Below are 27378 nucleotides of genomic sequence, written 5' to 3'. Positions count from 1 at the left end.
ATTCTGCATCCCCCGGCTGGGGAGAGTGCCGGGAGACCGCGTTTAGAGGATCAGTGGCGGCCGCAACCGCGGCCCGGCGCGGTGCGGGCGGCGGGCAGCGAGGTGCCCGGGTCCCCTGCTGCTCCGGTAAGGCGTCGGTTTCGGTGGGAGAGACTGAGAGTTGCGGGAGTAGGCGCAGGCCTGCCGGAGAGGGGCAGTAACCCCAGATCGAGCCTTGTTGGAGGTTGGGGTGCAGCTGGGTCCGGGAGCGGCCCAGGTGCACTCTTTGGCTTTGCAGTTCAGCGGGTGCTGGCTTTTTTTTTTTTCTCTTGCTTTCTTGGCCTAGAAGTTTGCCCCGGGCGCAGCGGTTGTCTTTGGGGGAGTTGGGCGGGGGAGGGCGTTTGGCAGCAGAATCTCCTTCCTCCGGTCCCTCCTTCTGTGCCCCCTCCCCCAATCCATCCAAAGTCCACAGGGTCCGGGTCTCTAGGAGATCTGGGTGTCTGTTTCCCGCAGCGCAGTCTTGGAAAGTTGATTCCGGAGGTTTCCTGGTGGGGCGGGGGAGACCGGAGGCGCGGCGCCGGGGCGGGGGAAAAGAGTGGGTGGGGAAGCGCCTCGGGTGAGGAGTTGCAACCCCGGCGAGAAGTTGAGAAAACTGTGATCCGGAGACACCTTTTCCATACAAAAACAAAAGACTAGGCGGGCAACCGTGGGGAAGTAGTGGCGGCTGGGGGGGATGGTGGTGGTGGTACTGACGGTGGGAACGGGGACGTCCTGGGGGCTCCACGGCGAGGCTGCAGGGGATTGGGGTGTGCAGAGTACGGGCCCGGCCGCCCTGTCCCCTTTTCCAGGCTCCGGGCTGGCACCAGCTTCCCCGGACAAGAGCAGAACAACCTCCGGTAGTTCACGTCTTAGGCAGCCTATACTTCCCTAATTTTCCTCAGGGTATAAACTAGGGACCACTGCCCACGGGGGCAGATTTTCCCAGAAGTAGGGGTCGGGTCCGGGTCCTGAGACTCTTAGCCTCGAAGAGTCACTCTAGTTCCGCGGCCCACACCCATCAAATACCAAATTCCGTTTCGACAGCACCATTTCTATGCCTAACTGGGACTTCTCCCCAAGTGAAATCTGAAGGTGGCAGGGCCGGGCAGTCCCGCATTTGCTCCTTGTTTTTGTTTTTAGGGGACAGGGGTGTTAGAAAGGCGCATTTGGCCCTAGTGTAGAAGGAAATAAGGATGGGCCAGCCAGCCAGCAAGGTCTAGCCGGTATTTTGAGAATGGCCTTTTGACCCCCCCACGCGGTGCTGGGTTCAGACATCTCACACAGGGCCGGAGCTAAGTTGGGGGAAATAAGCCCTGCAATGCAATTGTTATGATAGTGGCAGGCAAGGAAGCCAGTTCTTTGCAAAATGAAATACCCTCTTCGAACGAACCGGTTAGCCACTACAGTGAATTTGGTTTGCGCTCCGTGGACTGGGATTTTAGGACTCTGCCAACACGCTTTTCCCTCCTCTAAGCCTCCGCCCGCCCAGCCCTGCACCCCCGAGGCCCGCCGTCAGCCCCCGCCTTGCCGCCCGCGTCACCTTTTCATTGGAAGCCGAAGCCAAGACCGGCAGTGAGGCTCTTTGGCGCTCCGCCCATCTTGACCTCTGGGCGCGAGGGCCCTTTCGCCTTCTCCGCACCCCCTCCACACACACCTGGCCTCTGGCTCCCCACTGCGGGGAGGGCGGCGTTGGGGCTGGTTGTCTCTCGCAACAGCCCCCTACGCGGCTCTCTCCCAGGCCGGGACTCAGGGCAGAGCTGGGGATGCGGAGGGCGGTTCTCCAACCCGGCAGGCCGGCTTCGAAGGATGCGACTTGGCTTTGTGCTCCTCCCGCGGACCCGGCATTTCCAGGAGCCAGCCGACCCGTACGTAGCCCGTACTCCAGGACCGGGGGAGGCGCTAAGAGCTGCGTGGCGCGGGGTCCTCGCCTCCTCCACCCTGACCCGGAGGCACCTCCCCAGTTCGCCGCGCCGGGTGAGGCCCGCAGGAGGGGGTGGTCCTGTGAGCGGTCTCCACGCTCTCCCCACCACGCCCCCACACCCCCAGCTGTCTTGGTTCTCGCCGCCAGCGCCCTCGACTCAACCGCCCCTTTCTGGAATCTATAGCGGACCCTGTCCCGAGTGGCTCCACCCCGCCCCCGCCCCAGCTGGGCTCCTTCTCATGCAAAGCAGAGGGACCGCGGGGGTGGGGGGCAGTCGGCGGGGACTTACGGGGCGACAGCTGGACCCGGCTTCCGGCCCTTCCTGAACCCGAGGCCTGCCGCCTCCTTTCGAGTGGGCTGGAGGAGGTTTGCTGCAGCCGTTTGGGGGTGCGGGGACCTCGACGTGGGGACAAGAGGGTTCCCCCCTGCGGGCGGACTAGCGCGGTAAGGGAGTTGAGGGCGAGGGCAGGACGCGGACTCTAGGCCATCGGGCTCCGAGGTCCAGATGGCTCAGTGAACGGGTCCAGGGGAACTAACCCCGGTGTCTCGCAGGGCGTCGGGGAGAGCAACTCGAAGCGCGCCTCCTGGCTCCTGATTCTAGAAATTTAAGTCCAATTTTAACGCCTCCAAGGCGACCGCACAGTAGATTAATATGTTTTTTTCCCCATTTCCATTGAGCTTTTATTTTAAAATGTAATTGGTCGCAGAGACATGGAGAGAAAACTGACCGTCTCCGAAGCTTCTCAGCTCAGCTCTGCTTTTAAACCCATGTCTGCTCAGCCAAGAGCACCAACCTTGCCTCCTCGCCCTCTCCGCCACCCTTACTGCCTGCGTCCTGAAGTCCGCAGGCGTTTTCTCCCCAGAGCTCTCCACGTCTCCCACACCCACAGCCACGCACAGCGCCCGGCTGCCAGGTGGTGTGAATCCTGCACCGGGTGCCGGGAGGGGCAATCTGCTGCCCAGTCATCGCTCAGTGGCCGCAGAATCCTCTGAACCTCATCCCAGGCGCTCTTGGAAAAGACCCCAGAGGGCCCTGGAAGCGGCTTTCACATCACAGGTTTCTGCTATGAGAATCGCCTTGAGGATCAGCCCAAGAGGAGGGACCTGGCCCGGAAACGGGCCATGGGAGGGTTCTGCCAGCTCTTCCCAGACGCCCTGCAGTTGGGGGGGGCTGAAGGCTACCCCTCCTGCACCCCCTTTCTTCCCGCCGCCTCCTTGATTCCGAGCCCTACATGGCCACCCTCCCCGACGAGTGGCTTGGGAGGCCCAAGGACCCGAGCTTGCCGACAAGGTCGGCTGCTGTTGGTCCCGATAACGCCCACCGCCCCGACCGCTTCCCTCCTCGCCCAGGGCGCTCCTGTACAGCCCGCGGCCTCCAGAAATCGGCAGTGAGGCCGCGAAAGGGGGCGCCTGGGGGCGGATAGGGCTCTAGATGGGTACCTGCGCCGGGCCGGCAGCAATAGGGCGCGACCAGCCGCCACCTTCCAGGAAGAGGGAGGTGGGAGCGGGCCGGGTGCGTCCGGAACCCTTCCAGTACCGGAGGCCACGCAAACTCCGCACAGACTCGGTGAGGACGCCACACGTGCGACGCAGGAAGCTGGGATCTGATCCGACCTCTCCCCGCTCTCTCCTTGCCCTCTCTCGTTTGCTCCTGCCTCGGGTTGCCTTAATCTCACTCCAACACTCTCTCCTGGAAATGATCTACTTGCGTGTAGCACTTTACAGTTTTTATCGCAACCTGCCCAGAATCACATAGTAAGAGGGGGGATCGGTATTATCTCCTTACCGGGGAAGAAACCCAACTTAGGGGGTTTGCCTGAGATTCCTGGGTCAGTGCGCTACTGAAGGCGAGAAGTTTGGGGGTCTTGTCACCCTGCCCCTTTGTGTACTTGGCCCGGCCACGTTTCCAAGGCCCGGGTTGGGGGAGGTGGGGGACCTCGAGGCCGGTAAAAGGCAGCATCCGGCCGGGCCTTCACGGTGTGCGCTCGGGCTGGGTAAACAACGCCAGGCTTCTCACGAGGGCTTGGAGGCACCCTGGGCACGAAGAGGGGAGCCAGGTCGAGCGTGGTGATCTCAGATGCAAGTCAGCACCAGCGCGCGGAGCAAAGACAGGACATGGAGAGTCTGGGACGGAGAGTCTGGGCAGGACAGAGAGGGAAAGACAGAAGTGAGGGCAGGGGGATGGGAACAGCGAATAAGGGCAGAAACCCAGAGGAAAACAGAGAAGGACTGTGGAAAAGTAAGCGGGAAATAAAAGGAGGAAAGACATACTGGGGGAAATGCGTGGAGGAGTGGAGGAAAAGAAACCCAGCGACAAAAAAGGCGGCGGGGAGAGGCTCAGAGCCCAGGACCCAGCAGGTGCTGCGGGCGGGTCCTGGCAGTGACTGGAGGGTGTCTGGTGTGTGACAGTCGGGATCGCGGGCAGGAGAAAAGGAGGCAGCCTTTTTGGTGGGAGACTCAGAGCCCGTGGAAAAGCGTGTGAGCGGCTCTGGGCAGGAATCCAACAAATAAATAAAACGTCTAAGACAGCGTGACGACAATGTGTATTTGGGTGCGTGCCCGTGTTCCTCTGAACACACTCACACCCGGTAAGGAAGACAAACGGGGCTCGTGCCTCCGAGTAATTAATCCTCTCACTAATTGACTCTCTCCCCTTACCTGATGGTGGTGGTCACTGCTGATATCTGGAGAGACATCAGGTGGGGAGAGAGAGAGAGAGAGACACCCCAAAGCTAACCATCTTTGGGACTGGGATTGAGTTCTTTCTGGACTTGGCAGCTCTAAGCCCCCCCTTTTGGGGGACAGAGTTCCATAGATGTTGCTGCCTCACCAGCCCCTCCATGTTTGCATTAATAAAGCTCTCCTCAGATTAGGGGTGCCCAGGAGCCCTACACACACACACACACACACACACACACACACACACACCCTTCATCAGTCTCAGAGGCTGAAACCACCCACTGCCCCTCTGCTGGACATTGCCTACCTCCAGGCAACACCAAAGCTCCCCACTCCCTGTTGTTTCCCCAGGAGCCCAGATCCTGCACCCCCTTCTTTCAGTCACTACTTACACTTCCCCGACCTGGGATGTGTCCTGCAGCCCCTAGCAGAGCAGGCGAGGTTTCCAATGAGTTAGGAAGCAGCAGGAGGGATGAGGTCAGGGCAAGGATGGTAAGAAACGTCTGGGGACAAACCCACTCAGACTTGGGTGGAGGGACACAAGAGGGGAGCAACACACACCTGGCAGGAGTGGGGCCTCTGGGGACAGAGGAGAAAAAAGGTGGCCACTATGTACCGTGGGAGAGAGTGTCAAGTGTGTGGGAGGGCAGGAAGGTGACCATGTCTGTGACTACGAGGGCGACGGTTCTGTCTCTCTGTGTGAGCACAGGGAGGGGCCCCTCTTATTTTCCCCACAGCACCCTCAGTTCTCAGGACTGGGGAAAGAGGCAAGGGAGAGAGGGTTGCACTGGGACGAAACCTCTGGTAGCTGAGTTGGCCCAAAGGGGCCCGAGGCCCACAGTCTGTCTTATGATGCAGATTTGAGGCTTGGGTGTGGGAGGTGAATGTCAACTCTCACCCCTTCGGGGTGGCAGCTTTGCTCTGTTGGCTCCTTAGAGGCTAAATAATTGCTGAGATCCATAAACCACCCGGTCTAGGGAGAGGAAAGCGGGGAGGGCTGTTCCTCAGGAAAAAAAAAAAGCACTCCCCCCACTAAATACATTTTTAATTGTCCCTTGGGAACATTTGTACATTTGACCAAAGCAAATCCCCAAGCAGTAACAGCAAAATCCGTTCTAGGGGCTGGCAGTCTGGAGAGAGTTGGAGGTCTGGAGAAGAGGGAGGTGGGGAGAGATGGCGGGCATGTAGTTGAGAAAGTGAGAAACTTGGCTCTTCTCTCCCTGTTGCCGTCATGCTTTAGAAAGAAAGTGGAATAAAGTGGAAAGAGGAATAAAGTTCCAGAGGAAAGAAAGAGAAGGGCATATAGAAGGCACATCCAAAGCAGAAAGGAAAGAAAGTGAAGAAGAAAGAAAAAGACAGGGAGGTGGGGGGCACAGACGATAATAAAACAGGGTGAAGGCGGCCCCAGGAGGCTGGGCCTCAGTCCCAAACCATCCGTCTTCATTGTCTCCGTGTGTGCAAAGGCAACTCCGGCATAAGGAAAAGCCACTATTGGAGCTGTGGCTTTATTTTATATCCTATACATCAGGAGGGAGGCAAAGCTTTATTTTCGCCAAGAGACAGATATTTTATTTCTCTCTTACGGTTTTATGTGTGAGAGATGTCAGGTTGCCACAATGGATGGCTAATGCATAGGCAAGAGGAAACCGTGTTGGCATGCTGTGTGTCATGGGGTCTTGGGGGGGTGAGCAGGCCTGGGATTTAGGGCTGATGGGCCACTCTGGGGGATTTCTGCTAAAACATCTCTCTTCATAAATCCAGAAGCATGGTCAGCTCAACAGGGAAAAGAAGGAGTTTTAGAGGGAAAAGAGTTGGGCTTAGTAATAAACGGAACACACAAAGGAACCGCTTACCTTCCAACAGGGGCAAGGCAGCCCCGTGGAAATGCCAAGATCCACGTCGAAATACACATGTGCCATTCACAGGGAAGTATTTTCCTATAGAATCCAATGTCAGTTTGCTTCTTTGTCCCATTTGTTATTTTCCCACTCTTGTTTCTCCCTTCACCAGGAATCTTTTTTCACCTCCTCAGAGCCTGGAGTGGGGGGAGAACTATTAATTTGCAAATCATCTGATCTGTGAAGGGATCAAGATGCCTGTTTTTCACCACTAAATCCAATGTCTTGAGTGGACACACGTGTGCACACATGAGCCCGCCACGCTGTGAATCCTGGGAGTGTAGGTGCCAGATTTGAATCCAAGGAAAGCACCTCCCACCCTGGCCCCGTCCCCTGGGACCTGTGGCCGAATTAAGCCTTAGATCCCAAACTGCATAATGTTCATATTTGTAAACCTGGAGAGAAGGGGGAGTGAAGAGACAAAGACAGCAGGGAAGCATGTTCACTAGTCTCCTCCACTCCCAGCCTCCACAAACCATTTCCTGTGAGAGTAGCTTTTACTCATTCTCATGTCCTACTCTTGTAATTTTTTGCTTTCTTGGTTTACATCCACAGTGGAGCAGAAAGGTGATCATGCCATTTCCCTCTTTTCAGAGGATGGGAGGCAGCACAGGGTCTCTGGACAGTGAACATGAGGATCTGGCCACACTGTCCTTAGCCGTGACCTTTGGGGAATACATTTAACCTTTGGGGGCATCAGTTTCCCCATCTGTAATCCGAGGGAATTTGGCTACATAATTGCTCAGGTTCCTTCCAGCTCCGACCTCCTCTGACCCAATGAGATAATGTGTGGAAACATTTTGTAAACGCTAAAGCTGGAGGAATGCCAGGGATTATTATTACGATTCTAATCAATCCTCTTTTCTCCACGTGCATCTTGGCTGGTTAGCGCCAGCAAGCAGGCTGAAGAGGACCGACAGCGAGAAAGCGCGTAGCAGAGGTGGAAAAGCTCTGTGCCATGGACAGAAAAAAAAACCTCTGTCTCTCCAGAAACATTCTGTCTCTAGGCACTCCCACCCCCCAGGCCTGGTGGGAAGGAGTGGGGAGGGAGAGGAGGCCTCACTTGGTAGGACCCATTTCAGTTTGAATGCAGGCAGAGAGTGTATTTCTTCCAAAGCATCAGTTTTGTCTCCAAGTAACTGACATAGGAACCTGATGTGAAGGCGATTTGCAATTGTTTGTTCCAGGAAGAAAGGAAAGAGCAAGGTGTAGCTGATTAGCAAGTTAATTATTTCAGTACCCCAAGGGTTCCAGCGTGGTAGTGGTAAGTTGTCCAGCCCTGGTGTAATTTCACAGTCCGTGCATTTCCTGGGGAGCACCTGGGGTGCCCAGGTCTGTCTCTCTCTCTCTCCCCCCGTCCACCTGCCTTCTCTCTTTCTGACACACCTAGGGAGCTGAGTAGGGGCTGGGTGGTAGATGGTGTGGCATATATATCTGGCCTAGGCTGCAGGTGGGGCGCTGAACAGAGAATGGGGTGGAAGCCTCGACCTCTGCCGAGTGTTTAATTATCTGGCCCTTCCTTCTTCTTAAAAAAAAATCTGTTGTTGAATAAGTATTAATGAGGCAGGTTATCAGAAAGTGGAGTTGCTGTGAGGTTATTTCCCCAGACTTAGCATGGAAAGAAACTGGGTTGGAGGGGCCCTTTTTCCTCTTACCTCCTCCCAGCCCTGGATCACTCTCTGATGCTCATCTTTGCTTTCCCAACTCTGGCCACAACTTGGTCTGCGGTGGTTTCCTCCAATCTCCCTTTAAGATCTGATTTCCCCTTGGGGGAGGGGAGGGAGGATTGTGTGGTCAAACAGGACACCTCCTTCAGAGAGATAAGTTGGGGATGTGAATATTAGGTTCAAAATGAGCAGCTTCTGTTGATCTCTGCTCTCTGGGCTGGTAGCGCTGGCCCCCTGCTGCTCCTCAAGAGATGGGGAGGGCTCTGTAGTACTTAAGAGTGGTCCCATCTGCTCAGACTTGCCTTTCATAAGGGGAGGGATTTATGCAGTGTCCTTGTGCACAGACCTGGGATTTGACTGAAAACCATGGGCCTCTGAGAATATTACCGAACGCTAAAGTGTTCAGCCATGGAGATGATTCATGATTTGTCTGCATGGACGTGTCCGTGCGTGTGTGTGTGTGTGTGTGTGTGTGTGTGTGTGTGTGTGTGTGTGGAGGGGCACACACATTGATGGGTGCTTTTCCCCATTCTTACTTCTAATCCAAACATTAGGAAACTTTCTTTTTTCTATATTCACTCAGGAGCCAGCCCACAGCATTAGGCTCTGGAGACCTCAGCGTGTGAAGATGGTACAGTACTCTTTGGTGCTGGCACTGAAGCAGGTTGGCTGATATCACTGCTGGCGGAGAGGGGCCGGGGGGCTGTCTGGAAAGATAGTTCTGATGACTGCTTTGCTGCAGGTGGCAGAGGATTTGGGGAGTACGGGGGGGTGGGGGGCAGTTCTAATCACTGTTCCAATTAGGCTACTTGTCTTTACCTTACAGGCCTCTGGAGTCTCAGTCGGAGGGAAGTTACACAAACTTAGAACACAGGAAGGCAGGTGTAGGGAGTTCCTTGTCTCAATCTTGGTAGGGCCAAACCAAAATGAAGCCCACAAATGGTAAGAAGAGATCCCAGAGAACAGGGCTTGGAGGTTCCACATGGGATCTTGACCTCTTTTCATGGCCCAGTGGCTGGGCAGGGAGCATTTCCCGCTTGGGTGCCCCTCAGTGGTGGTTCTCCCATTTTCTTGCTCATGTTCTAGTTTGGACCCCAGCCTTCCCAGCTCTCGAGATTTTCTTTTCTCTCAGGCCATTCATAATTTAGCTGACGTTTTAGGCCATCGGTCAGCCACGTTTTGAAAGGGGAGCTGGTGGGCCTGTAACTATGTGCAAGGTTGTTTTCCTTTGGGCTAAAGAGAGGATATTGTTTCTCCTTAAGAAAGAGAAGCAGGGAACCACTTCTATGAATCTCTTAATGAAGGATTTACTTCCAATTTGATAAGTTCAATGCTCTTTTTACTCACTCTGAATGAATAACTGCGTCAGTCAACCCAAGGGGCTGTAAAACCTACAAAGATACTTTCTTCGGCCTCCCTATTTTAACACATGCTGGGGCTTGAGCCTGCCTCTGACAGACTGGGGAGGAGTAGAAACATTCCAGAGACCAGGTCTTAGAGTGTTATCTCTTCTCCCACCCCAAATCCTCACCCTTCACTTTATCTCTCTTCACCACAAATGCAGAGACCTCCTAGGGAAGTGTGAAGGGATGGGTTTTAATCAGGTTTGGGGAAGGAAGGGGACTAAGTTGAGCCCAAAGAAAGATGGGGACTGTTGGAACTTTTAGATGATGCCCCTCTGTTACACTTCTCATATGTTGTATATTATATCCTACAAATTATGCATTTGTGGCGGTAATCTACAGCGTGTACGTGGTGTTTGCCAAACCTGCTTGGCCGAAACAGTGTTAAATAAAATTGTAAGAAATGCTACCGGGCCTTGCATGGCTTATTTAATTCTATCAATGATAGATACACGATGTTAATGTGTAGCATCTCAGTTGGCACAATATCATGTTTTGTTTATATATGCCAGATACATCTAAGCATGAAAGATACAGTTTTTCCACACATACATTTCCCAGTGATTCCTTAGGAGAAATGTGATGAAAACAGCAGAAACCTTTTCTCTCCACATAAACTTGTACCGCAAACACACAGACGGCCAGGCACACATACTCATATGGCCAGCTGGCCACGTACCTATTGTTATATACAGGCCTCCACCAGTAAATGCAAATGTAGATTCTGTAAACGTAGATGCAGCTTTATACGCTAGTACACAATTACAGACACATATAGCAGCATTTTAGACTCTCTGGTACATTTACACGTATCTCCTCCCACAACCACCCTGCTGTACAGACAGATGCTGATGCGAACATGTGTACCATCCCGCATGTGGATAGTTACATGTCCACATGCAAGTGTTCTCAGTGAGAGTGCACACATGCCTGGAAGGACGCGTGCCCACACGCAGGAGAGTCCTCTCCACATAAGTGTGAATCTATGTATATGTTCACATTTGCACATACACACACTCCCACACCCCTGCTCCTGGGTATACACTGACACTCCATATGGCCAAGGGCCACAGCCGCCCTGTTGCTCTCCAGACCTGGTGGACATTGTCTGAATTGCATGTTTGCCTTGGATGAGCCCTGAGGCCTTCAGGATGGGAGGCCAGGAGAAATAGGGTTAAGATGCCAGCCCGCCCGGCCTCTGATGAAAATAATACGAAAATGTGGGGCTGGCATGAAGGGGTTGGGTAGCTGGTCTCTGCAGAAAGAGATGCCTCCAAAAGAGGATCAATCTGTTGTTTGCTCATGTAACAAATGAGGCAGATATCTGATTGGCTTCTGTGGTCCTGGTTCTGCTGCCAGTGATCTGTGTGAGCCTAGGTAATCTGCTCGCTGGGCCTCAGTTTCTACATCTGTTAATTGAAGTATTGGCCTAGACCAGTAGTTCTCAACCCTGCCTACATAGTAGAAACATCTGGGGAGCTTTTACAAAATAAAACACCTGGGCTCCACCCCAGACCAATCAGATCAGAATCTCCGGAGGTGAGTACCTGGCATTTCATTTTTTAAAAAGTGCCCCAGGGAATTCCCTGGTGGTCCAGTGGCTAGGACTTGGTGCTTTCACTTCTGGGGCCCGGGTTCAATCCCTGATCAGGGAACTAAGATCCCACAAGCCAAGTGGTACGGCCAGAAAAAAAAGAAAAAAAGTGCCCCAGGTGATTCTATGTTCAATCAATGTTGGAATCCACTGGCCTAGATGCTCTCCAAGGCCCTTCTAGTCCTAAAACTCTATGCCATGGAGGACCTTTTAATTTATAAAGCACTGTGCTGGGCACCAGGGTACTCTGCCGAAAGTTCTAATTCACTTGTATAAGATCATAAAAAGTCATTAAAATTATTCTTCTTTCTGTTTAGGAAGAGGATAATTTTTTTTTTTTTTTTTTTTTGCGGTACGCGGGCCTCTCACTGCTGTGGCCTCTCCCATTGCGGAGCACAGGCTCCAGATGCACAGGCTTAGCTGCCTTGGCTCACGGGCCCAGCCGCCCCGCGGCATGTGGGATCTTCCCGGACCGGGGCACGAACCCGTGTCCCCTGCGTCGGCAGGCGGACTCTCAACCACTGCGCCATCAGGGAAGCCCAGGAAGAGGGTAATTTTTGAACAAATTCTATTTATGCTGGAAGAACTCAGGACTGCGTTTCCAGCTCCCTCTTTGTTCCCTTCCATCTTTGTTCCAATCTTCCATATATTAATTATCTGCCATAGATGCAAATAGTATAAGCGGGTCCCTGATAAATGTGATCGATACCTTGTTAACTGCACGTATTTCCTGTCTAGCTCCTCACCCAACCTGTCAGGTAGCATGGTATTTTTAGTAGGGTAAATGACGAGGCACAGGTCTCCTGGGGAAAGTCCCCCTGCCCCAGCCCTGAGTCAGAGAACACCAGCCCCTAGGCCCATGCCCCAGTTCTGGAGGCTGGTGTGCTAGCTGAAGAAGAAGCCTTGAGCTGCGTGTCCTAGAAAGCTGCTCTCAGACTTGGGCCTTTGGGAATCCTACCTTAATATTCTGCAACCACAGTTCCCCAGGCAGAGCCAGTCCCTCTCGAAAACAAATCTGCTCACAGCCACACCTGCTGGAAGAGGCGGAGACCAGCTGAGGCATCTCAGCCACGTGGCAAGCAGGAGGCAGAGACGAGGCGACGCGGCTGCCGCCTGTGGGCCCCTTTCTCAGTTGGAGGATGCTTAACAGAGCGTAAGGGAGGGGCTCTGCCTTTCACCTGGGTGGGATGGAGGAGGAGGTGTTCATTCTGGACGCAGAGCTCCTACTCCTTCATCAGTGCTGTCATTCACTCAAGTCCAGGTTAGGGGTCTCCCGGAGAGACTCAGGACGGAGTCTGCTTCTTGCTCTTTCCCACAATCTCCCTCTCTCTGTAGCTCTGCTGGCCGGCCCAGGAGGCAAGCCAGGCTGGGTTGATCTTTCTCCTGAAGGCGTTTGGACTAGTTTTCTTCCTTCGGAAGGTTGTCCCAATGCACCTACCGTTGCTCTACTGTCCAGGTGAGCACTGGAAGCCGTGATGGGCCCAGAGAGCCCTGTGGTTTGGGCTCTCACCCTCTCATCCGCTCATGCTTGTTTTTTCAATTGCCTCGATTTTTCCTTCTCCTTCATTTTGTCTCCTTTCATTTTCTCCTCTGACGACATACCAAATCTGGTCTCGGCCCCCAAGGGGGGCCTGCACACAGGGCAAGAAATGTTGCCGATCACAGTGGACATCTCAGGTCCTGCCCAGTCCTTTCCCCCCTCTCCTCACCTTCCCTCGCGGGGAGGCCGGACTTGGTGCCAAGGAGGGAGCCCCAGACGCAGCTCAGGATCCTCGGATTCTAAATCTAGATCCAGAGCCCAGCTTCCCATGCCTGTGCCCCTTCCCAGGGCCCACCTCCCATTGGGCCTGGGGAGCGTCACACCCCAGGATGTGATGGATTCCCCAGCCACCTTCAAAGGACTCCACATTTGTTTGCAGTGCAGACCTTGAATCCTGCTCTGGTCATAAATGTTGTTTATTTTGACTAGGACCAACTGAAAGGGGACTGGGGGTTAGGGAGGGCAAAGAGAGGATTCCATAGGGAAGATCATAAAACCATTAGCAGGGCAGGGCTTTCAGGGGTCACAGGATCATAGAATTTTCTGGCTGGAAAGAACATAGGCCATCGGGAAGGTCAGAGAAGGCCCCTTTTTCAGCAAAAGGCCTCTAGGGGCCATACAGGGCTAGGGTGGCGGGCTTTGGGCCTCTTTCTAGAAAGTGGACACAGGGTGTGGAGGCATGACCCCCCAGTAACCTTACACCAGGTGGGGGAGGCCTATAGTTGCTGAACATGATGGATTTGCCCTCTCAGTGGGAAGAACCAGTTGCTTGAATGCACATTGGAGCCCCTTGTTCCGGGGAATGGGCACAGCTCCGGGTAAAGGAAATAAAATCACCTCCCATTCTGCTCCTACCATCATTTTGAGCAGCTAGTATGTACCAGGTACTATGCTTGATGCTCTTCCAGTACCTTCAAAATAATTCTGAAAGAGATGTTATCTCCATTTTGCAGATAAGGCAGTTGAAGCTCAGAGAGGGGCGCTGGGTTGCCCAAGGTCACACAGCAAGTTGGTGGTAAGACTGGGATTAGACCTGAAGAATTCAGATTCTTTAAGCCTAATCGCCTTTCCATTTCCCCTCCCCTCTCCTCCCCTCCCCTCCCCTTCACCATCTGCTATGATCTGGTCCCCTGCAGCCTCAGAGATGGAATGGGAGCAGGGCTCCGTTCCCTTTCAAGGTGATGTTGGGGTTGAGGAAGCTCACCTCTAGTAAAGGAAGAAGAGCAGCCTTGGGCTCCTTGCAGTCCCTGGCACAGACCTGGCTCACTCTACCGAGAACATGCACCCATAAATCCAGCCACAGTCAGGAAACCATCTTGATTGCCCTTTACGTGCTGTGAGGCTTAGAGCAAGTCACTTCACCTCTCTGAGCCATACTTCTGGATCCATCTCCAGACCTGAGGTCTTCATGGGAGGTGAGGGTCGGCAGAGGTGGTAGCAAGCTGTTCCCCTTTGAGCCCCCCTTTGGTGTAAGAGCTCTAGGGGGGTGGGGGGAGATGAGACTTGGTTTTGCCCTCAAGGCCGACTCAAATCACAAAAAAGGCACCTCCAAAGCAGGCAAGGCAAGGCTCACTGAGATCCCTGCTGAGAATGCAGGAGGCTGAGAGCCAGGGCAGTGGCTGGGCTGTGAAGAGGCAGCTTAAGCAATGAGTTCTCCCCTGATCCCCTGCCTGTGTAATCCAGTCGCTCAGAGAATGGAAAATCCCCTTCCTCTAACCCTGCCTCCTTCTCCACAAAGGCCTCCTAATAGGGCTGCCAGGTTTGGGGTGTTAATCTGCTCAGACACCACTCTGGGAACAGGTTGCCTGGGCTCCCAGTCCCAGCTGCCCCTCAGTGGGAGATGGGGAAGGCTGGTGGAGGGTCAGGGGCCCTAGCACTTGGGGGAGGGTCTCCTGCTGTCTGGCCTGTCCAAAGGATCAGGGACACTCATGGGCCTCTGTGATGAGGGGCCTTCAGGGATGGAGAAGGGAGGTGGGCAGGAGGGCTGGGTCCTGGGGCAGAGGTGCCTTGGGTGGGACTTGTTATTAGACAGCCCCATTATTTCACCCACCACACTCCTTTCATTTTTATTTGAAGACAGCTCCCTCCCCAGCACCTTCACCTCCCCACCCCCCTACACTTTCACTCATCCATCCCCTGAGCCGCTGACAGCTGCCCTGCGGGTGAACTCCAACCCTCCTTCGGCTGGAGAGATACTGGTGGGGGGCTCAGGCCAGAGCGTGGCCCTTCCAGCCCCCCCTCCCCCTACACACATACTCACTCCCTCAGGGTAGTGCCACCTTGGCTCCATGAATCAGACCCAGAGAGGAGAAAATGAAGGAGGCGAAGAGTAGGCAGGAGAGCCGGGAGAGGACGGAGAGAGAAGAAATGGTGCAACGGGGGAAGGAGAGGAAGGAAACAGAAAACAGAGAAGCAGGAGTGAAAGAGGAAAAGGGAGGGCATGGAGGAGGAGAGAGAGAGAGGGAAAGAAATCAAGAAGGTGGAAAAGGAGGAGGAGAAGTGAAGGAAGGATGAAAGGAGGGAGGGCAGCGGCTGGAAGACTGGGAAGAACTAGGGCATCACCCTGCATGGTGGGGGCAGTGGGAAGACGGACAGGGATACTGGACGGGGCGGAGGGGGCTACACAGGCAGGAGGGAAGCCAGCGGTCTCTCCACAGGCGAGGGAGGAGGCTGGATGGAGCCTCGCCCACCAGCTCCCACCTCTGGGTGAAGCTTAGTTACTGCAATGCCTCTGACCACATCAGTGGCTAGCCAGACCATAATCACGGGGGTCTCTGGCTTGGGGTGGTCAGAACTGTGAGGACCATCCTGTCCCCTCCCAGGATGGTGACGGCTTCTGCCCGGTCAGCATGGCCATGCCCACCTCATGCCTGCAGCCTCCATCCTGCCTGCTCCTCTTTGGTTACAGTGCCCATCGGGAGTTGGTCCTAATTTGGGGTTTTTTTTTTGCTTTTTTTTTGCTATATGCAGGCCTCTCACCACTGTGGCCCCTCCCGTTGTGGAGCATAGGCTCCGGACGCGCAGGCTCAGCGGCCATGGCTCATGGGCCCAGCCGCTCCACGGCATGTGGGATCTTCCCGGACTGGGGCACGAACCCGCATCCCCTGCATCGGCAGGCGGACTCTCAACCACTGAGCCACCAGGGAAGCCCTAATTGTTGGGTTTTATGATGTTATGAGGGACTGAACCTTAAAGACTTTCCACCCCCCCTCACTTTACAGGTGGGGCACTGCACCCCGGAGAGGGGAAGAAACCTGCCCACGGTTACACTGTGAGCCCCGCCTTTCTAACCTCATGCCGAAACAGCCAAAGAGGAAAGGGGCAGCGTGGCATCTCTGTAGAGGGCCTGGCTCTCTGTCTTCAGTCCTCTCTGCTGGGAACGCTACTACAGTGTTTTGGGTCCTAGATGAGGGAAACGTTTGTGATTATGAATAGTTACCTTATTCTGAGTACTGCTATATGCCAGGTACTTTGGCACACATTATTCTGTCGGGTGGATATTCTATGTCCTGCCTTTACAGAGAAGTAAACCCAGGCCCAGAGATGTTAAGCAACTTGCTCAAAGTCACACCCCTAGGAACTGGAGCTGGGATTTGCTCCAAGCCCACGCTGAATCTCTAATGCCTCGCTCTCTCTTGGGTGATGACGGCTAATGCCCTCTACCCTCATTCTCCACCTCCTCATACTCTAAGGATTAGAGCTGACCCCACCCCCCTTGCCATATGGGACTGATGTTGTCATGGAGAATGCAGCTGGGTGAATCCCTCTGACCAGGTACTATTGACTCCCACCAAAGACCCCACAAGGACAAGGGTAAGACCCCCCGGGACTCTGTGTGATTTATCTGGTGGTACTGCCATTTTATGGGATGGGCCAAAGAGGTGTCAGGAAGCAAGTTTGCTGTAAATCTCCTTTTGCTGCTTCCTTTCCCTCTGTATGTTCCCTCCTGGGTGGAATATGTTCAGAGCTAGGGACTTGGGCCTTGGGTTCAGGCTTGGGGTGGAAAGGCAAGGGCTAATACATCTTCCTGCTATGGGATCTGCTAAACGTGTGTGTGTGTGTACACATGAGCTACCCACGCTCCATCACAAGCCTGCACTGTGTAGTCCACAAAACCTTTATTAAGATCTCCACAGTGCTCCAATAGTTCTGCAGACAGCACGCTGCCTGCACTAGGAGTGTGTTGTTGGGACCAACCCATAGGCTGGTGCCCCCTGCGTGCCTCCCTCACTGGTGGGCGTTGAGTTTCTGAATCAAGCCAGGAACCTGGGAGCAGAGCCCACGTGGGAACAGATGTGTGACCCACGTGCAATGCCTCTGAGGATGGGAAGAAGGAGGTGCTCCCCACAAGGTGGTAGGTCATGGGGTAGCTGGAAAGGAACCTGCTCGTGGGTGCCTTTTGAGATTGGTGGGGCGGGCGGGGCAGGGGCAGGTAGGAGGGCTCCCTAGTTGAGCTACTGGGGAAGCCGTCTTGGCCTCCAGCCGAGAGAAATGGAGCAAGGTGCTGCAAATCTGACTTCTCACGTGTGCAGGGCCTGGCGCATCTACATCTCCTGGCTGGGGGCGTCTGTACCAGGGGGCGAGCCCAAGGTCACATACCAAGAGCACTGACGGAGGCTGGTGCACCATCTCCCCCTTCACACCTCTCCCCACATCAAGGGCTTTCAGGGCTCTGAATACTGGGCTGTTTGTTCTGAGGTAAGCTTGGCCAGCTCAGCTGCCAGCAGATGCTGGCTGCAGCCAGAAGCCTAGAGACAGCTCAGCCCAGGGAGGGAGGAGGAGGGGGAAGGAGAGGGAAGGAAAGAATTGAGTAGGGGAGGAAAAGAAGGGGACAGGCTAGGGAAGGCCTTTCCTGACTTGTTTCCCCCAACACACAGGTCTTTCCCTCTGCTGAACCCCTTCCCCGATCACAGGGCTCCTTATGTAGGTTCTGGTGGCCTTCATTACTGTCCCCCTCCTTTGCAGGGGAATTTCTCCAAAGAGTCTATGGCACCTGGAGGATATGTCTTGGGCATCCCATACCTCTCCATGGTCCCAAGTCCAGTGTGCAGGACCTTAGGGAGGGCTCAGTGAGTCCTGGCTAAATGAACCCAGAAGAAAAGAGGAGATGTCACCCTTTGAGCGAATATCAGGTCACTCTCCCACCCATCCTTTCTCTGCTCCTCTCCTGGCTGCCCAAACCAGGGCTGCACTGTGTCTCCCGTTAAATATATGGAATTATCTATTACAATACTTCAATATTTATTACATTGATTTCACTTTAAATGCTTTGTAAATCATAGCAAAAAATAATGGCCTTCCAACAGAGAGTCATATACCGTAATCAACTGGAAGAAAGTCGGCATTGTAATTTAAAATAAAAAAATCCTTATGTGAGTCTCTCGTTTAAATTAAGAGACAGGACGTGATTCAAATAATAAGACCCAAGTGAGGCTGGTTTTTCTCGGCAAATTAGTAGAGGTTTTAACTGGAACTGAAAAGGTGTTAAGGTGGAACACTGACCTTATTAGACCTTAATTATTTTCTGTTGTTACTTTCCTGGAGCACAGGTGTTTTTTTTCCCCCTGAAGTGGCCATGTTAAGCTTCATCTCAGGAACTTTGTCTTTAGAGAGATATCACTTATCAAGAGGCATTAGTGGGATAAAGAGCAGACACTTCGCCTGTGTTCCTTTTCTCCAACCTAGAGTTTCCTGGGCACCTACGACTCCTGGTTTGCAGGCAACATTCTTGTCCTTGAAAACGGAGGATTCACCCCGCTCTGTCCACAGCTTCTTCAGCGTCTTCACCCAGCCTTCTTAGTGGCAGCCTCCTCCCGCTAGAGGTATCCTCTGCCAGCTGGTAGCGCCAGCGTCCATCTGGCCGGGAGAGAGGAGGGGACATGTGCATGCACGCACGGTGCGTGCGGGCGCATGTGTGCGTGCGCGCATGCGCCTGCTGGCGGGGGGCGGTGGGGACGCAGCAGGTGGTGTTTTCCTCATCTTTCAGTGCAACCTTCCTGCTCTACCTTCCATGGCCAAATGCGGCTGATCATCGGTCCCAAAGCTAGCCAGGCCCAGCCCAAGATGTCCACGGCACCTGGAGATGAAAATGGAGCAAATGCCATCCCCTCTAAACGGAAATAATGCAAGTTAATGGCCCAGCACTGTGACTGGCACGTGGTGGGCATCCGGTAGTGGTGGTTCTATTTTTGCTGGAAGGAGACACAGTCAGAAAAGGGTCTTTTCCGCTTGTTTCCAGACCCCCCTCAATATCTCCTACTGGCCCTGTGGTGGGGTGCAGAGGTGGGGAAGAAATATTGAGCCCCAAGAAGGCCCCATGCAGACATCCATTACACAGCCGCACACCCCTCCTGGAATATAACCCAGCTGAGCTCTTTTTATTAAACACAGCCCTCTCCGTTCCTCCCACTGGCCTCCTAATCAACTGATTTGATCAGAGCAAGGGAGAGCTTTTCCCCTGGTCTGGTGTCTTGGGGACCATGCCTCGTGGTTCATCACTATCCAGGAGAAGGTTGGGGTAGGGGGGAGGATGCTGTAGAGAGATAGGAAAGGACCCAGTGGGACCCATTTAGGCCATCACAGGTGGAGGGATCCCCAAAGGAAGAGGGAAATCAAGGCTTCTTTTGTTGCCTGTCAGCTGTGAATGTCGAGACAGAACCTGTATGCTTCGGAGGAGATCCAAAGTCCTAGAACATAAGGTCTGAAAAGGGTCATCTAGGCAGGCTCTCTTGCTTTATAAAGGGGACTGTAAAGCACTTTGAAATGATTGAACACCCTGCCTGTGGGTCCATGGGGGGCCGAGTTGAGATGGTGACGGAGAGGACAAAAGCTGCAGGGATGTGGTCTCTGGCCTGGGGGAGGCCTGCATGAGCTGAAGGGGTCCTGGAAGCCTGGTGTGCAAAGCTTCACCTTGGGCCAGGCTCGTCCTGGCACACGTGGGCCAATCCCTGCTTCCGGCCAGCTGGAGTGACCCTTTCTGGACCCTACCATGCCTCTCATCACAGGCCATGGATGAAGGAGGATGCAACAAGAGGAGCAGAGGTCAGGGCTCAGCAGCTGCGTGACCCAGGAAGCACTTCCCTTTCTGAACCTATTTCCTCCCTGCCCTACTTACTTAATAAGGCATGGGGGAGATAAGGAAATGACTTGATGTAGATTTAATCAGACTTTCACTTGTGGGCTCATATTGAGTATTGCCTTCTTCTGTCCTACCTTCCCTGTGGCTTAACTCCAAATTCTGCCCTGCCAAGGAATGGGACAGGGGAGGAAGCTTAATCCTCCCAATAACATGACTGTAAGATAGGTAGATCCGTATATTATTGTACCCATGGGACAGATAAATAAACTGAGGCCCAGAAAGATTAAGTTCCCTGCCCTCCCCTCTCCCCAGCTGCTAAGAGGCAGAACTGGGATATGAACCCAAGTCTCTCTGACTCTAGATACATCAGATCAATAATCAAGGGGCTTCCCTGGTGGCGCAGTGGTTGAGAGTCCGCCTGCCGATGCAGGGGACACAGGTTTGTGCCCCGGTCCGGGAAGATCCCACATGCCGCGGAGCGGCTGGACCCGTGAGCCATGGCCGCTGCGCCTGCGCGTCTGGAGCCTGTGCTCCGCGACGGGAGAGGCCGCAGCAGTGAGAAGCCCGTGTACCACAAAAGAAAAAAAAAAAAAAATCTAGATACATCAGGGCAATAATACATGAGGGAATGTGAGCACCACGAGTGCGGGGATTGTAGATGTTTTGTTCACTGCTGTCTCCCCAGCCCCTGGAACAGTACCTGACACACAATGAACAACAGATATTTTAAAATAATGTCAACTTTAATGGAAGGTAGCAAAGTGAGTTAGGAATGACCACTTTATTGGGAGCTAGATCCTATATCACAGTTTCATGAAAGTTTCTGTGGGGTGGAGAAGTTGGGGTAGCATTTCACTGTCCATGGTATCTCCTTCTGGCTGTTTTTATATCCGGTTACCACCGTGACAGTGGTTTAGGCCCCGGGTAGTGGTTAAATAGAAAGGAAATAAAATTAGGAAATAGCAACATTAGCAATAAAGCAAAATCTCCAGAGACATACGCAGATTACATTAAAATGATGTCATAGAGGTAAACAGTGTCTTGCTCCTCCATAGAGCTCTTGGGAAGATGTTATGGAGAAGAGAACCCTGCATGTTTTCCTGGTCCACGCATCCTTTAGTTTTATACCTAAAGATATTGGCCCTTGATGCAAAGGAACCAACTTTTTATTCTGCCGATTTTTACTGAGCACCTACTATATTCAATGCACTGGGTGAGGCCCTGGCAGGTACAGAGATGCCCAAGGGATGGCCCATGGCCCTCGGGAGCAAAGTCAAGGCCTGGGGAGACTGCCCTCAGGGCAGCCAGACTTGTCCAATAGCTTGCTTGGCCCAGCTTGGCTCTTCCTTCTCACCTCCCTGGTACGTGGAGAGTCAGCCTCTTGCTCCAGGAGGTCAGCCCCAAGGGTCTCTCTCTTTCTCTCTCCCCCTCACCTCACTTCTCACCCTCCACCCCTACCCCAATCCCTGGCTGAGTGAAAAGGTACAAGAGGGAATCTGAGAGATTCTGTGCTGTTTGTTTTGGGTTCAATGAAATCTCATTTACACGTGTTAATTGCAACTAATTGGCACTAATTGGATGAACAGGAAACCCTCTGGGAGCACTCATACCTTTAATTTGTAGTAAATATCATTAATTAACATATGCTAATTAGAGCCAATTAACATTGATTAAGGGTTTCCAGGAAAGTACAATTCTGTGTCCTCCTCTCTTGGTTGCCTGAAGTCAGCACAAAATATGACACATGGAGTCTGGGTGGGGAGAGGACGACCCTTCTGGCCGCATCTCCAGATGGGGGCTGTCACAGCCTTAGCAGCCCTCACCTGAACTGGGTGCTTGGATGATGGCAGCCTGCCCTCTCTCTCCCCAGGGCAGAGGGGGCTGCAGGGGAGGGGCTGCAAGGTTAGCGCTGCTTCTCAGGGAGTCAGAGGAACAGGCGGGGGACGTCCTGGGTATTGGGTGTTCTTTCCTTGGCCTGGCTGAAAGGGCAGGTTGAAAGAGAGCTAGAGGTCAGCCTGGCAGGGAGGGTGGGGGGTTGCTCAGGCCAAGCAGGGTTTGGACTCCTCTTCCACAGATGACAGGAGGGTGGGACCCCCCCCATTGACCTGAGACCTGTTTGGCACATGTGTGTGCACCTCTGTGTGGCATGGATGTGTGAATAGGACACCTCCTTGGTCTGACAGGTGCACAGATGGTGGGACCACTTTTACCTGGGAACTGGAAGGCATTTAGGTCTACTTTTAGTTCTATTACTAACTAGTTATGGGACTCTTGGGATTAATTTAAATAATACATATATGTATATATATATATGCACACACATTCATATATAAATTGTCTTATTTTAGTCCAATTACAAAAGAAATAAATGTTTCTTGCAGACCCCTACCCCCACCCACAGGAGTGCCCTTTCTGTAATAGGCTGCAAGGCCTGCCTTTCCTTTTCTCGAATATTCACCTCATTGTTTCATGTCCAATGTCCATCTTTTTTTTTTTTTAATATAAATTTATTTATTTATTTATTTTTGGCTGCTTTTAGTTCTTCGTTGCTGTGTGTGCCTTTCTCTAGTTGCAGCGAGCGGGGCCTACTCTTCGTTGCAGTGTGTGGGCTTCTCATTGCGGTGGCTTCTGTTGTTGCGGAGCACGGGGTCTAGGCACGCGGGCTTCAGTAGTTGTGGCACGTGGGCTCAGTAGTTGTGGCTCACAGACTCTAGAGTTCAGGCTCAGTAGTTGTGGCACACGGGCTTAGTTGCCCAGTGGCATGTGGGATCTTCCCAGGCCAGGGCTCGAACCCATGTCCCCTGCATTGGCAGGCGGGTTCTTATCCACTGTGCCACCAGGGAAGCCCTGCAATGTCCATCTTCACCAACAATTTGTAAGTTCCCTGAAACAAAGTTCGAGTCTGGCTTGCTGATTGTGGCACTTCATGGGCACTAAAAAAGCTGCTGTTAAGTTAAATGATATGAAAAAAAATTTGTTGAGTGAGTAAGTGAACGCATAAAACCATCTGTAATTTCAACCACTACAGAGAAAAATTTGATGTGTGTATATTTATATATATATACATATTACATAAATAAAATATGTTTTATATATATATAACACACCTATATAATATGAATATCTATCCCAAAAGGCTTAGTGCAGTTTTTGCTTTAATAACTTCAAAAATATAAGTGCTACAAACTTTAAAAACCAAAGAAATCATTCAAAACCTGATTTAGATTTATTATACACTTACTTAGTTTTATGAATGTTTAATAATAAATTTTAAATTTTAATTTTCTGTTTTAGTCTCTCTGAATGAAGGTAGCAAAGAGTGACTCAAAAATGGAAACTAGGGCTTCCCTGGTGGCGCAGTGGTTGAGAGTCTGCCTGCCAATGCAGGGGACACGGGTTCAAGCCCTGGTCTGGGAAGATCCCACGTGCCACGGAGCAGCTGGGCCCGTGAGCTACAAATACTGAGCTCTGCGCGTCTGGAGCCTGTGCTCCGCAGCAAGAGAGGCCGCGACAGTGAGAGGCCCGCGCACCGCGATGAAGAGTGGCCCCCGCTTGCCACAACTAGAGAAAGCCCTCGCACAGAAACGAAGACCCAACACAGCCAAAAATAAATAAATGAATAAATAAATTTATAAAAAAAAAAAAAAAAATGGAAACTAAAATTTTATTATTCAAAATTCACAAGACTAAATATGTGTATTTGTGCCAGCACTGAGAACTGTTCTTTCCTTTCAACCACTGGCTAAGTCATTAAGCCAATTTCCTCATCTGTGGAATGAGGCCAGTGGTCCCTACATTACCTTGACTCTCAGGTTTCTCATGTGGGAGGATGTGGTGATTTTGCAACCCAAGAAAAGGAGTATTTCCCAGGCCACCTAGGAATAAAAAAACTTTATAGCTCCCAGATCTGAGCTTCTGGCTCTAATGGAAAGAGATGGGGCCAGGGTGAGACAGAACCTGGTGGAAACCTCACATCCAAGGGGACCTCTGTGGTAGATCCTTACTTACCTAACTCAGAGGAACAGGGCTGCCCTGGAGGGGCTTGGGGGTCAGGACAATGCGAATTGCAAGGTTGGAAAGATCACCCTGTGAAGGGCACATGGCCCACTTTTCCATAAAGGGAAAAGTGGATTAAAAGCCCTTGCCGTGGGGACTTCCCTGTTGGTGCAGTGGTTAAGAATCCACCTGCCAATGCAGGGAACACTGGTTCGAGCCCTGGTCCGGGAAGATCCCACATGCCGTGGAGCAACTAAGCCTGTGCGCCACAACTACTGAGCCTGCATGCCACAACTACTGAAGCCCATACACCTAGAGCCCGTGCTCTGCAACAAGAGAAGCCACCGCAATGAGAAGCCCGTGCACAACGAAGAGTAGCGCCCGCTCGCCACAGCTAGAGAAAAACCCGCTCGCAGCAGCAAAGACCCAACGCAGCCAAAAATAAATAAATAAAATAAAGTTTTTTAAAAAGCCCTTGCTGCGGGACAGGCCCTCTTCTAAATATTTTATATGCATCATTCACTTAATCCTACCACAACCCAATGATATAGGCGCCATTATTACCCTCATTTCACAGGTGAGGAAACTGAGGCTCAGAGAGGCCAACTAACGTGCCCCAGCTCACACAGCCAAGTGGCAGGGCTACAACTTGAATTTAAATTTAGCTGCTAGGTGCTGCCCCCTCCCTCCCACCCACATTTTTGGTGCTGGCAGAACAGCTCCAGGAAGCTGTGGTTCCTGGAGTGGATCCCCCAGGGCGGGGAGTTCCTGGCTCTGCCAAGGCCTCCGCAGCATTGCTGAGCGGACCCCATTCCCAGCCCCCTCCGCGTGGATATCTGAGGTCTGAGGGAGAGCTGCTGGCGAGGTTCACAACAGCTTAATTACCAAAGTGATTTTAATTTGTTTTTGTTAATTGAAATCTCATTAAGCAAGTAATTTACTCCAGCACAGCTCAGGAGTGCACAATTCTACGGGTGAGGAGGCTAAAGGGGTTTTTAGAACTCACCTTAGTCTGGGGACAGTGCTTCTGACTTTATCCTGTGGCCTGTGTGCGTGTGAATGGGTGTGTACACATGCCTCCCAGGGACAGGCCCTCCCAGCTGGCCAGGGGCCCCCTTTCTCCTTCTTGGCCTATACTTGCCTGTCCTACCACCCTTGGCCCCCCACCTGCCTTGCTATGTATTCTGGAACGATGAGAAAAAAGTGGACCCAGGGCATCCCTCTGTAGAGCACGTGTGCACCCAGGTGTGTGGCACGTCGTACAGACACACGGATACCAGTTGGTATTTGTCCTTCTTTGTGCCAAGCATTGCACTAGGCATGAACTGGAGATGCTGGGGAGACACATGGTGCTTTTTAAGGTTTTTTTTCTGAACGCTGGACTTTGTTAGTCCACCGGCTAAATGTCCTGAGTCCTCTTTCTTTCTGTTTTTTTTTTTTTTTTGCGGTACATGGGCCTCTCACCGTTATGGCCTCTCCCGTTGCGGAGCACAGGCTCCGGACGCGCAGGCTCAGCGGCCATGGCCCACGGGCCCAGCCACTCCGCGGCATGTGGGATCTTCCCGGACCGGGGCACGAACCCATGTCCCCTGCATCAGCAGGCGGACTCTCAACCAGTGCGCCAGCAGGAAAGCCCCTGAGTCCTCTTTCTTAATCACGTCTCATGCATTGTAATCCCTTCCCATCATGGTCCTCCCCCGACTGTAAACTCCAAGAGGGCTGGGGCCCCTTGTCTTCTTCATGACTGTGGCCTGGCTTAGCTGGGGGTTCTCAGCTGGGTTTGGGATAGGCAATTCTTTTTTTTTTTGGCTGCGCCGCAGGGCATATGGGATCTCAGTTCCCCAGCCAGGGATTGAACTGGGGCCCACACAGTGAAAGCACCGAGTCTTAACCACTGGACCGCCGGGGAATTCCCAGGGGTGGGCAATTCTTTATCGAATGGGACTGTGCTAGGAATTGCCAGCCACTTAGCATTCCTGGACCTGGCTTATGCAGTGCCAGTAGCATCCCTCCAGATAAGTGTGACAAACCCAAACTTGCCCTCCGAGTGTTCCCAAGCTCTCTGAGTGGGGTGGGGATTTGAAACCGGTGCAGGTGTCCACACACTGCCTGGCATGTACTAGGTGCTCTGTGAGCATTTGCTGGGTAGGTGACCGAGAGCATTCATGAGCTGTGCCTCTGACCTGGTCCGTGTTTCTCTGCGATGTGTGTGTGTGCGTGCGCACGTGTGACCGTGAAATGCGTGTGCTGCCCCTCTGACCTGTGCCCCTTGGTGAGCTGGGCCAGCAGAGGTTTCTGGGACCAACTGCAGGCTGGAGCCCCAGTTCTCCAGAGCTCATCTGCACCGGGCATTTCCCCTCTCCCCTGGTGGCCTCATCGTCCCCTGGCTGCCTCTCCAAGGCCCCCGTCGCCCAGCTGCCTCCTCCTTTTGCCCCTGACTATGGCCACTTGGTAGTTTTCCAGGCCTGACATTTCGAACATGCAATGCCATATGTATCGCCACTCTCAGGTAATTATCACGTAAAATTAAGCTAGTCTTGTGCATGAAACCAGCAATTAGCCAGGGATTGAAGGTCAGGGAGAGCTCGTTTATAGAGTCGCTAACAAAATGTTAAGTGGAAGTGTGTGTCAGATGGGCCGGGAGGCTGGATTAGCTGGGGTCGCAGCGGTGGGACTGGAGAGCCGTCGAGACTCCCGGCTCCGCAGCACCAGGCACAGGAGGAGGAGCTGGGGATTTATGGCTCATACTTTTCTCTTCCAGCTCTCAGTCTGGGGCACAGCTTTGAAGGAAGATTGCTAAGCCTGCTAAATCCTAATGCGCACCAACATCGTCTCCCTATTCATCCGGAAACCTGGTAGGTCCTGCCTCAAAGCCTGTATGTCATTCTACCTCCTACCTGGCTGCCCACCACCCCAGCATTTTACACTCTGCTGTGGATCTCTGAAGATGACTCAGAAACTTTGCACAGGCCATTCCCTTCGCTGGGAACGCCTTTCCATCTCTCTCAATTCCCTAATCGTCAGCCTGGAAATTTTCTATTTCTCTCCCCAGAATCTCAGGCCTCACTTCTCCAGGAGCCTTCCCAGGCCCCCGCCCTGTCCTCACTTTACTCCAGAAGGAGTTACCTTCGCTTTTGCACCATGAGTGTGTTTCCACTGTTGAATTTACACTCTGGCAACTTATTGGCACTGTGTCTGTCCGCACGACTGCACTGTGAACTATTCATCTCTTCCTGGCGACCTGGAGCTGCTCAATAAATGTCTGTGGAATGAATACAGAAATGATTCTCTTTTGTTTTTTATTCTTTTACATATCCTTCAAGGCTCTGCTCAGATGTCACCTCCTCTGGGCAGCTTTCCTAGATTGCCTTCCCGGGTAGAACTAATCATGTCTTCTATGTTCCCGTAGCACTTTGTATACACATTTTTGTTAGAGCACTTACCAAACTGCCTCTTATTTCATTATAGCTCCACTCAGGGCTACCACATTGCACAACTCCAGAGGGCAACATTTACATGGAGCCAGGCAATGCAGAGATGGTGACTGTACTTGCTAAGTAGGCAGTGATCTTCTACAGAGCAAA

At 52.7% G+C, this 27378-nt stretch overlaps 1 long non-coding RNA gene across 1 annotated transcript; it reads left to right on the top strand.

Annotated features, from left to right (window-relative positions):
- Positions 1-62: 62 nt before the first annotated feature.
- Positions 63-27039, top strand: LOC116745874. The gene is made up of 3 exons (XR_004347571.1): positions 63-126; positions 26556-26649; positions 26847-27039. It is a non-coding gene; the product is annotated as an uncharacterized LOC116745874 (long non-coding RNA).
- Positions 27040-27378: the final 339 nt, after the last annotated feature.

This window comes from Phocoena sinus, chromosome 20, assembly GCF_008692025.1.
Source record: "Phocoena sinus isolate mPhoSin1 chromosome 20, mPhoSin1.pri, whole genome shotgun sequence".
NCBI lineage: Eukaryota > Metazoa > Chordata > Mammalia > Artiodactyla > Phocoenidae > Phocoena > Phocoena sinus.
Note: the sequence above shows the minus strand (reverse complement) of the source record. Positions and strands in the feature narration are given on the sequence as shown.